The sequence below is a fragment of the Buteo buteo genome, chromosome 12, assembly GCF_964188355.1.
Source record: "Buteo buteo chromosome 12, bButBut1.hap1.1, whole genome shotgun sequence".
Classification (NCBI taxonomy): domain Eukaryota; kingdom Metazoa; phylum Chordata; class Aves; order Accipitriformes; family Accipitridae; genus Buteo; species Buteo buteo.
Genome location: NC_134182.1, coordinates 31,162,153 through 31,172,038, shown reverse-complemented (window position 1 = coordinate 31,172,038; position 9,886 = coordinate 31,162,153).

Sequence of the window (9,886 nt, the reverse complement as noted above, 5' to 3'; positions counted from 1 at the left end):
CCTGGTTATTGAGGATGACACCTGCCACAAGAACTCACAAATGCAAAAGAATTTCAAGCCTTTTTCAGTTAACAACTTGAAGCCCTATGTCTAATTTGCATAGAAATTACAGAATGCTAGGGACTATAATTACCATTGCATTTTTCTTTAATGCAGATGTGCCTGACAAAGGCAAATAGTGATCATTTAGCAGGCTTTTACAAACCTCAGTGAAGAGTCTCAGCCTTATCTGTGACCTTGGGCAGGGAACAGAGGTGATTTTTTTCAGGGCTGTCACACTACATGCCTTGTAGACCATAAATACCCTGTATTTTCACATGTCCCAAGGTATGTCAGTGGAATTGTGCAATCTTTGGATCAAAAAAGGATGCAAAAAGGTATAAAGCCTGAATAGCATTTTTCTCAGCAACCACAAACTCAAGAGCAAAATCTGGTTTTAAGCACCTTTAAAGTACCCTACATTTACTGTTAGCTCTTTTAAGTTAGTTTATTAACAGCAATATACCAGTGTTATTAAGGGGGTGAGTGTAGCAACATCACCTTTTGATGGGTGAACCCAAGATATTAAGGTACTAATTAATAATTGGTGTATGTGAACTACATGTATTATCCTCCCTTTTCTCTTTATGTAAGTGTAATATTATGCATATATAGTGAGGGATGGAGAAAGTCTATAGCAGAGAGGCATTTTTTAAGGATGGCTCTTTGAAGCTGTCCAGAATTTGAAACACAAAAAGTGTCTTGGAAAACTTTGACTTCAGGCACAGGAGGTGAGAGTATAAAAGAGGTATAATGCATGAAATTTGCCCATGTCCTCAGGATACATTTCAGAGTTGTGAATATATGTGTAACAAATACACCTTTTTACAAAGCACCATCTTTTTTGCACAGTGCATAATATGAATCTGGAATATGTTTCCACTGGAAGTCATCAAAATAATACTTGTACTGGATTTGGGAAAATGGCAGATTTCTACTATCAGCAATATTATTCAGAATAAAATCAGGGAAATAAAACCTCACACTTCTTGGCATAAACTGAGACCTCATGAAAGGTCTCCCTCTGGCAAGCTATAATGCTGGCTAGATGAATAGTGTGGACAAAGGTGTTATCTTCCTCCCCCGTATGAAGTGTTCCTTTCCCGGAGACAGCTAGCATACTTACTGGTCTGATGGCCACGCAAGATCCTATGGTGCAGTTCTATACGCCTTCCAATAGTGCCTTTGACTTTCACTTCTGTGCTGTACTTTTTCATTTTGAATTATTTGCACTTGAAGCCATACTTTGTTTATTGATCTTCATGTTTTGGTGGTATTGCACTGGAAATGATCTTGATCTCTTAAGGTTTCTGAAATCTGTGGAATGATGTTACACCAAGGCTGAGTCTAACTTCTGTGCAATTTGTGTTCCTGTCATGCAGAAGTGTCTTCTATCAGAGTATTGTAAAATTGCAAGCAGGAGAAACAAAAAAGAATGAAACAGAGCAGAAGAAAAAATGAAGGGGAATAAAAAGGTGAGAAATGTATGAAACAATCACGGGTTACTCAAAGTTCACAAAACCACGAGGAAATTACAACAATACAGCTTTCTCGATGAGACTACTCCATGTGTCTTCTCCCATTTTCTTTCATTTCCATAACGCTGAAGTAGTGACCAGTTCTTAAATAAGCAAAGTCAAGCTCAATCAGTGTCTGGGTAAAAGACCTCTTAGGCACTGTATATGTATTACAGTAATGGGGTAGATTTATTCTCATGAGACCTTGAGCTAGTATTAATGTGATTTATATTGCTTATGTCGGGTGTATTTATTTTAGATGCATTATTGAGGACTCATCATGGTCTGCTGCATTTTTTAATTTTTTTTTTCACTTCAGAACAGTGATTAGTCCTGCTGTTCTGACAAAATTATGATTTGAAATTATACAGTTCTTGGCTTCATTTTTGTGGGCTGAACTGATTGGCATTGGTATTCGTTTTCTGTCCTGAGCATTTGTGGAATCCCTATGCATTATTTAAGCACTGCTCTGTTCCCCTGCAGTAATGGATGGGTGTACAGCAGAGACCAATTTAGTTCAGACATGTGTGAACTTACGTTACTCAAATCTTTGCTACAAATCCTTGTAGAAAAGCACAGTGAATTTTAATGTGGCTTTTACCTTCCATTATGGCTGTATGATTTACAACATTCTTCATTTGCCAGCAGCTCCTCCATTGCAATGCAGATTCTTGAAATGAAGTATATTTGAGAAATGGGATATGAAAAATTAGAGGGGGAAAGTTGCTTGTAATCAAATCAAAAGCTGATCTTCCAAAAATTTCCAGGATTGTCACATCTAGCTTGTGCAAGCACCGTTTTTAATCTGCGATTGGCTTCAGTGTTGTGATCTGGCCATGGGTCTGAACTGGAAAAACTTGGAGGGATTTGACTTGCGCTCACTCCAGTTAAAAGACTTTGTAAGGAAAAATGGCATAATGACATAGTTTAAATATTGCTTCCCTGCGTACCACAGCTGCAGATGAAAATGTATGAATATATTGGCCTAGTGGAGGTGATAACAAGGAGTAATGTAAGGAGAAGGAATGACCTGTATAATAATGAGAGTTATATTCGTTGCTTGTAACTATTTAAATTTGAGGATCATTCTAAATGCAAAAGGGAAACCTCATATAAAACCAATCCTTCTTAGCTCAAATCCCCTTGAAGGAGTAATTCTTACTGTAGCTATGAATACTGTGTTCATAATACAAGTAATTTACCTAAACCAAAAGAAAACAATCAGAAAGACACATATGCCAGACATGGTCTCCCTTTTTCTCCCAGTGTACTTTGCCTGCAGCTGAGCTGTGTTCTCAAGGAAGAGAAAGCTGTGTTCTTTTCTGTAAAGAAACAGGCGTGTTCTTTATCTTTGTATTTGCATTACACCTGGCATACTGGTGGTGCTACTCAACAGAGTGCGTGTGCTTAACAGCATGTGAAGGCACGCAGTCATACTTCCAATATCTTAGGAATTAGGAGATAGATTCCATATATTTTTGTCATCAGCTGAAAAATCTGGCAAGAGTGTGTTTCCATAACGCTGTACTTTGTCACCTCCTTCACAAGCAGGAGTAAGGATCGCATTAAGGTTGAGTACATGGACACATTGTGGAATGTGTGTGCAATGTACAGAGCACTTACTAGAATCTTATTTCACCCTTGTTTTCATCAGTTACAGTTTTACAATATAGGTGTTTTTACTATGGAGTTTTGGAAGAAATTTGGCTCTGGTCTGAATATGGTCACAAAACAGCTTTGCCAAGCAACAGAAACGTAGGTGTAGAATAGAGAGTGAAACATGTAAGGAATTGTTTCATTTCAGGAATCATTTGAGTGCCCTATTTTAACCACAATTAAGGCTACTGAAAATTTTGGTTGTTGCAGAGCACCACTGTACAAAACCAGACATGCTTGTGGATGTTGCTGAGGTGAATGGTAGCGTTTCCTTCTGCAGCTGTAAAAGACTGGATTTTTAATTCAGCTTGCTATTAATGAAAGAAGATCAAATGCATTATTTACTGCGGAGCAGACATACCAGTAGGAGGGCAACTGATGTGTCACTGTTAAAGTTTTGAAAAGAGACTTCCTCTGTTTTTACATATTGTGTAGTTTTCTTCCTTAAGGCACATCATCTTATAGTTACTCTTAGAATGTGTTTGCTCTCTATGTGGTTATGCCTATTTGCATTTGCTGCAAATAATGCTTTTGCATTTGCAAAAATGTAACATTTTTGTTGTAGGACAACTATGATGTTGAGACAAGAGCCTTCTGAAGAGGAGACAGATTTCTGTGTGTCACTGCAGAAGATTTTACTGTTTCATTTACTCTTTTGGTGTTCTCAGTATAAAATGAAGCTTGCTTTGGATGTGCATGTCTCCTTTTTGAGTTGCAGAAATGTCAAGAAAAGGTAAAATCCAACCCCTCAAATATCTATCTAGGTTTCACAATCTTTAAATAAACTGTTCATGGAAGAGGACAAGTCATACCAGAAGTGACATATGTCTTTACACAGAAGGTAAGGAGCATAATATCTGAAATTTGGGAATTCTGTGATATTATCTCTTTGAAATTATTTTTGTCATTTTGGACAGATGTTCATCAGCTTTTCTGGCAAGAGAACTTAGGAACATTCAGAAATATTATCTCTCTCTTGTATCTTATGGGACCTCTTACTAAATTATACACTGGGCACTTCTTTTATAAGAACCTTTAGTAAAGAATTGATATGGTGAATTAAACATACACAAAACCAGTTTTGTCATTCATCTTGGCATGCCTATTGTGATTTACAATACACATGGATGTAGAATGGATGGATCCAAATGGATGTAGAAACATGACTAAGCTTTGTACAACTGTAAATAGCTGCATGGGGTCCAAATTTTGAAGAATTTAATCATGTGACAGAGTAGAGGTATGTGAAACCCCCAAAACCTTTTTGGGCTATTAAGTTTGCAATCTATTTTTTTCTCAGATCTGCCTTTTAGGTTTTCTGAACCTCAGTGAAAATGAAGAGAAAACTCTGAGGTAATAAAAACTTACAGGGAGAAATGTAATAAAACTTAGACAAGAACCTTTTTAACTGAAGAATTAAGGAAAGTTCAAACAATACGCAGAGTCCTCCAACAGTAGTAGGATTGCATTCAGAGCAGGCCAATAACATTTAAATCCTTTTACAAATGTGAAGGCTAAGAAACCTTCACAGGCTAAAAGTAGTGCTTTGGTGATCCTGGTGAAATGAAGACATTCTGTAAAAAATAAAATCAAGGACATGAGAAAGATGAAAGGTTATTACTGTGCAAAAAGTGAGACAATATATTGTTATCTACAGATCATGTTTTATTTAGGTAGCATTTGTTTTTCCTAATTTTTGATAAAATACAAATATAATTTCTAGAAGCTGTCATCCAGGAGACTTGGCTATTCTATGGCTACATAAAAAAACAAACACAAAACCCCCAAAACAAACAAACACCACCACCACTCACCCCCCAACCCCAAGAGCAAAAAGGTTCAATAAAAATATATTTCCTCCTTTAGCTGAAGTGTCTTCAAGTCCTCTTACATCCTTAAAGAGTTCTCCTCAGGAGACTCGGCTATGCTCTGGCTATATATATTAAAAAAACCCAAAACCTAACAAAAAAACCCCAAAGCAAAAAGGTTCAATAAAAAAATATTTCCTCCTTTAGCTGAAATGTCCTCAAGTCCTCTTACATCCCCAAAGAGAAGAAATGCTCCAATCTGGTAAGGCTAGCTTTGGTATAAATGTTTTGGATTTTTCCATCATTGTTAACAGCCAACCTCAGCCTTGATTACTGAACAATACTGACTTGTTTATCCTCTGTTGCTTTAGGTAAAATGGCAGAAATCACTGTTATAGATATGATATGTGTTGACAAATATGGCATCTGGTCTAGCTATGATCTTGATGATCAGACTGTGCCTATGGCTTCCACCATAGGTGTTCCAGCTGCCTTCCCTCCTGCCTTATTATTCAAAAGTTACTACTAAGGAAAAATGTCATTTGGAGGATGTATGATAATACTTAAAGTATGATAAAGTCATGCCCGGTCACTGAGATAATGATCTCTGCCAGACAAATACCCTCTCACACAGCCAGTTAGAAATCCTTGTGTTATTCCAGTTTCTTGCCCACTCCTCTGTCACTGAACAGGCCCCCTCAAACATCTGCTGAAAGTATTTCTTTCAAAGGCAAATGCAAGTGCTCCGTCACAATATGGTTTTGAAAAGCGTTAGTTGTGTTAATCAATGCACTGCCAAAATAAGGAAGAATTTGATCCTCCACTGTTCATCCCTTACCCCATCTCCTCCATCCCAGCAAACATTTTGACCCCAGAAAGCTACATCAGAAGGGGTTCTGCCATGGTTGCTTGGGTCAGTGTGTGGGAAGATGGATTATTTTAGGGTTTAGAGAGAGTATATAGCTTCTACCCTGCACAGCAAAAGCAAAGAAAAAAAAGGGTGGACTATGCCTAGCTCCTTGAAAAGGAGAATTTCATGGTACAGTAATCTTACAATGAGAAAATATGATTACAGGAAGCCATTTCCTTGGAGCAATCATTGTTTGTATTATTGCAATGTCAGACAGTCAAGTTTCTCTTAATAACATTCTCCTTCACAGCCCAGCTGCTGCTTTTGCCAGTTCCTTCCATCATCATTCTGCATTTGTAAGAGCATCTATTCCTCTAGATATGAATGTGATGTGACAAAATTCATGGTTAGAGCAGTGGGCTACTCAATAATTTACTGATTGCATTTTAAGGGACAAAATGTCTCCTAGACACCTCCCATCCAACTGATTGCCTGAGTAACCGTGCCTCCTTGCATTTATGATTACATAGTGTTCCCTCCAAATTTCAAAAGAAAAATTGTAACATTGTTCTATGAAAATATACAATGACTAATAATAAAAAAAAATTGTTTTACTTTATTTCATGAATATTTAGTAATTTAGTCGGAGCACTGAAGACAAAACACTTCTCTGTGAGCTCTTGGCAGATGCACTACAGATGAACAGTGAGCAGCTGCGGTGTTAAAGCAGTGTGAAACTCACGGTGTGAGTGAACTACCTATTCATGAGAAGGTAGTTCACTGTGGTCATAAGGTATTGTAACTACCAGAGAACAGTTTATTACACCTTTAAGCTTAAAATTAAGAAAATCCAGAACAATGTTTATATCTTTCCAGATATGCTGTTTCCTTGGTGGCATAGCAGAGCAGCTCTATCTGCTGAAAACATGTGAAGTGACCCAGTGCTATGCCTGGGTACTACAGTAACTGCCTCCTGAGCTGTGTGAGGTGAAAATAAGAGGCATATTAAGCACGTAAATACTGCCTCATTTTGCCTCACCTTCTAAAATTAATAGAAGTTAAACCATTTTTATGTACTAACTTATATGTTGTTATTTCACCAAAGAAATGCTAAAGTAAGCTACAATAAAGCTTGAGTTTTATGATTATTTTTTTAAAAAAATTCAAACTTCCTATGTCATGCATTATTTTTAAGCACCACATTTTCTCCCCATAGTATGTTGGAGAAAAAGGTCTGTGGCTGTGATTAGCTCCTACATGGCAAGAAGAAAGGTGGTTGTTCTTTTGGACTTGTTTTGTGAAGTTGTATGAGTATGAAATACAAACTGGCCCTGAGGAAGGAGGCAGTCATTGCGCTTATAGATTTCTGCTCTCAGTCATTTGCTGTGGAAAATCAAACCAGTTTTCAAATAATAAATCTCTGTATAAGCAATAAGATATTGTGGGCATTTTTGTAATGTGATTTATTCCTAGTTTGTGAACAGAATGAACAACAAAATTTCTTTTGGGCTTATACTGGTAGAAAAGAAGAATAACCACACTGAAGGTAGAGAGGTGACCCTGCTGTAAAACTTGTGTAGAACTACACCCCAGAGATTAATGAGGAGAAATAGAGCTTAACATAAAGTCTGAATCAGGCCTGATGAAAAGCAATTTTTTACTTGTATGCCTAGCAGATCACAAGTCCTCCTTTTCCGTTTGCCTCTGATAACCTAAAATTATAAAGTAATTTTTTTAAACTTTAACTAAAGCGAATGTAAACATTCACTATTATTTCTAGAGAGGGGGAAGAACTGTGTTCCTGTTTTCTTTTCACTTCTTTTAATCAAAGATTTGTCAGTAGTCAGTCTGCTAAGGCTATCTAAGGTAACAACTTCGTGTCCTTTTAGGACGTTTTTTGTCAACAAACTGTCTTATCTAGAAGAAACCAGATAAAAACAAACAAACAAGACCAAGACTATGATTAGTGCACAAACAATATTTTGGGAGTTAAGATGATTGTGGCTTAGCTCCTTCACAGTAGACCCTTTTGAAGTTACATGTTTGGCTGTAAACGGTGTATGGCCTAACTCTCATACTATCAGTCATATTAATTAATGTAATTTACCCACCCAGCTTAACATTTCCCATAACTTCCAGAGCTTCCACAGGATGTATATTCACCTTCTCCATACTTTAAAGAACAGAATAAATTGTTCTTTTGCTTCACCAAGTCCTTACAAGGTATAATTAAAAGTTCCAATGTTTTGTTCATCGGTCTCTCGGAGGGAAGAGTTGTCACTGTACCTGTGGAATTTAAGAAGCCTGAAATTGTTTACCACAATATCAAAACTAAATTCTTCCTAACTGGAGGAAATTGAAGGGGGTGGCTTCACAGAACCTCCAGCAGGAACTTGATCAAGAAAGATTTGCTTTATTGGTGAGGTGAATTAACTGACAGATTGGATAGTGTTTGAAGTACAAACGTTTGACAGGTTTACTTTAAATAAATCTTCATTTCAGTGCAATTTAATGAATGGAGACCTCAGTTTGGGGAATCTGTGCTTCAGAAAGAGACCTGGGATCTTGCCAGGTGCATCTGCATTAGTGACTGTGAGCTGGAGGAGTACTCTTAGGTGTGGGATTACCTCGTGGCTGTCAGTTGGAGTCCTGATGTACGTACCCAAGCATGTCACTGCTGTTCTCCATGTAGTTTCTCTTCTGGTGGAAGCAAGGTTGAACTCATGCTGGAGGGTATTGCCTAGAGCACCTCACCCGCAATCTGGACATGACGTCCTGAAGCATTTAACTCTGTGTGTGTGCAGTGCGTGCCTAAGGTTAGCAAATCAATTGAACTTCATTGGTGGTAAAAATGCCTTGTGGACATGCAGGCCTGTAAGCACAACAAAGTGTGTGAAATCAAACCTCCATGTGTTTGATTCCCTCTTGGTACTGCATTGGTGGGGACGGAGATCCCCCTGAGGTGCTGAAGGTGAGTGTGATCTGCAGCACTGGAGTGCAGAGCAGAGAGCTCTGCTCCCCAGGGCTTACTTACTGAAGTCTGTGCTTAGCTCTGGTTTTCCCATTTCAATAAAAAATTGAGAGGTTTCAAAGAGAAGCTGCATGAATGATCAGTATGCTAACCAATTTAGACATTATACCTTAAAGTGATAGACTAGATGACCTAAATAAATAAAGTTTTTCAGAGGGAAATTTCAGTGGTGATTTGGTTACAGTATGTGCAGGCTGTTCGGGAAACAGAAAAAATGGTTAAGAGAAGTCTCTTTGGTGTCATACACAGAGACAAGTATAATAAGATCTAGCATGTGGAAGCTGAAACAAGATGAAGTCAGACAATAAATTTAGTTGAGAAGTTAGTTAACCATTGGAACAGCTCACATAGGTTTTTGATGGATTCTTTGTCACTGGAAATTTAAAAATTAAGATCAAAGCACAGTGATTAGACTGGACACCAGGATGAATTCAGGGAAAGGCCAAGTGTTTGTTGGAAGATCAGAGTACATGATAACATTGTTCCCTTCTGGCTTTTGAATCTATTAATCTTAATGAAGAGTAGATGTCCAGTACAAGCGTAACCTGTTCGTACTTGTCTGGTGAGCTGTGTTTACAGCTGCCTGCGGAGGAGATGATGTGTTTCCATTTCTATATCCTGGACTCCTGTGGGAACATGAAAGTTATAAGTAACTGAGCCAGCTCTTGTGACTACCTGAGTACCCTAGCAGGTGCCAGGATGGGGAGCAAAATATGGCTCAGTGCTACCTTTTCAGAGCCTGGAAATGAACAGATCCGAGGTACAGTATAAAGCTGCCAGGCTTATAATGGCTAGAGTTGTTCCTAAGACCATTGTTCAGTTGAGTGCTCCAGTTCCATCTGTAGTTCCCACTGGAGTGGGAATAATTCTGTTGTGTGGAGGGGACGGGGACAGTGTTAGGCCATCAGCAACAAGGCACGTCTCTAGCTGCACGTTGTGGGTAGACCAGAGGCCAGGCTCTGTTCCTGTATCTCCTACTGTAGCT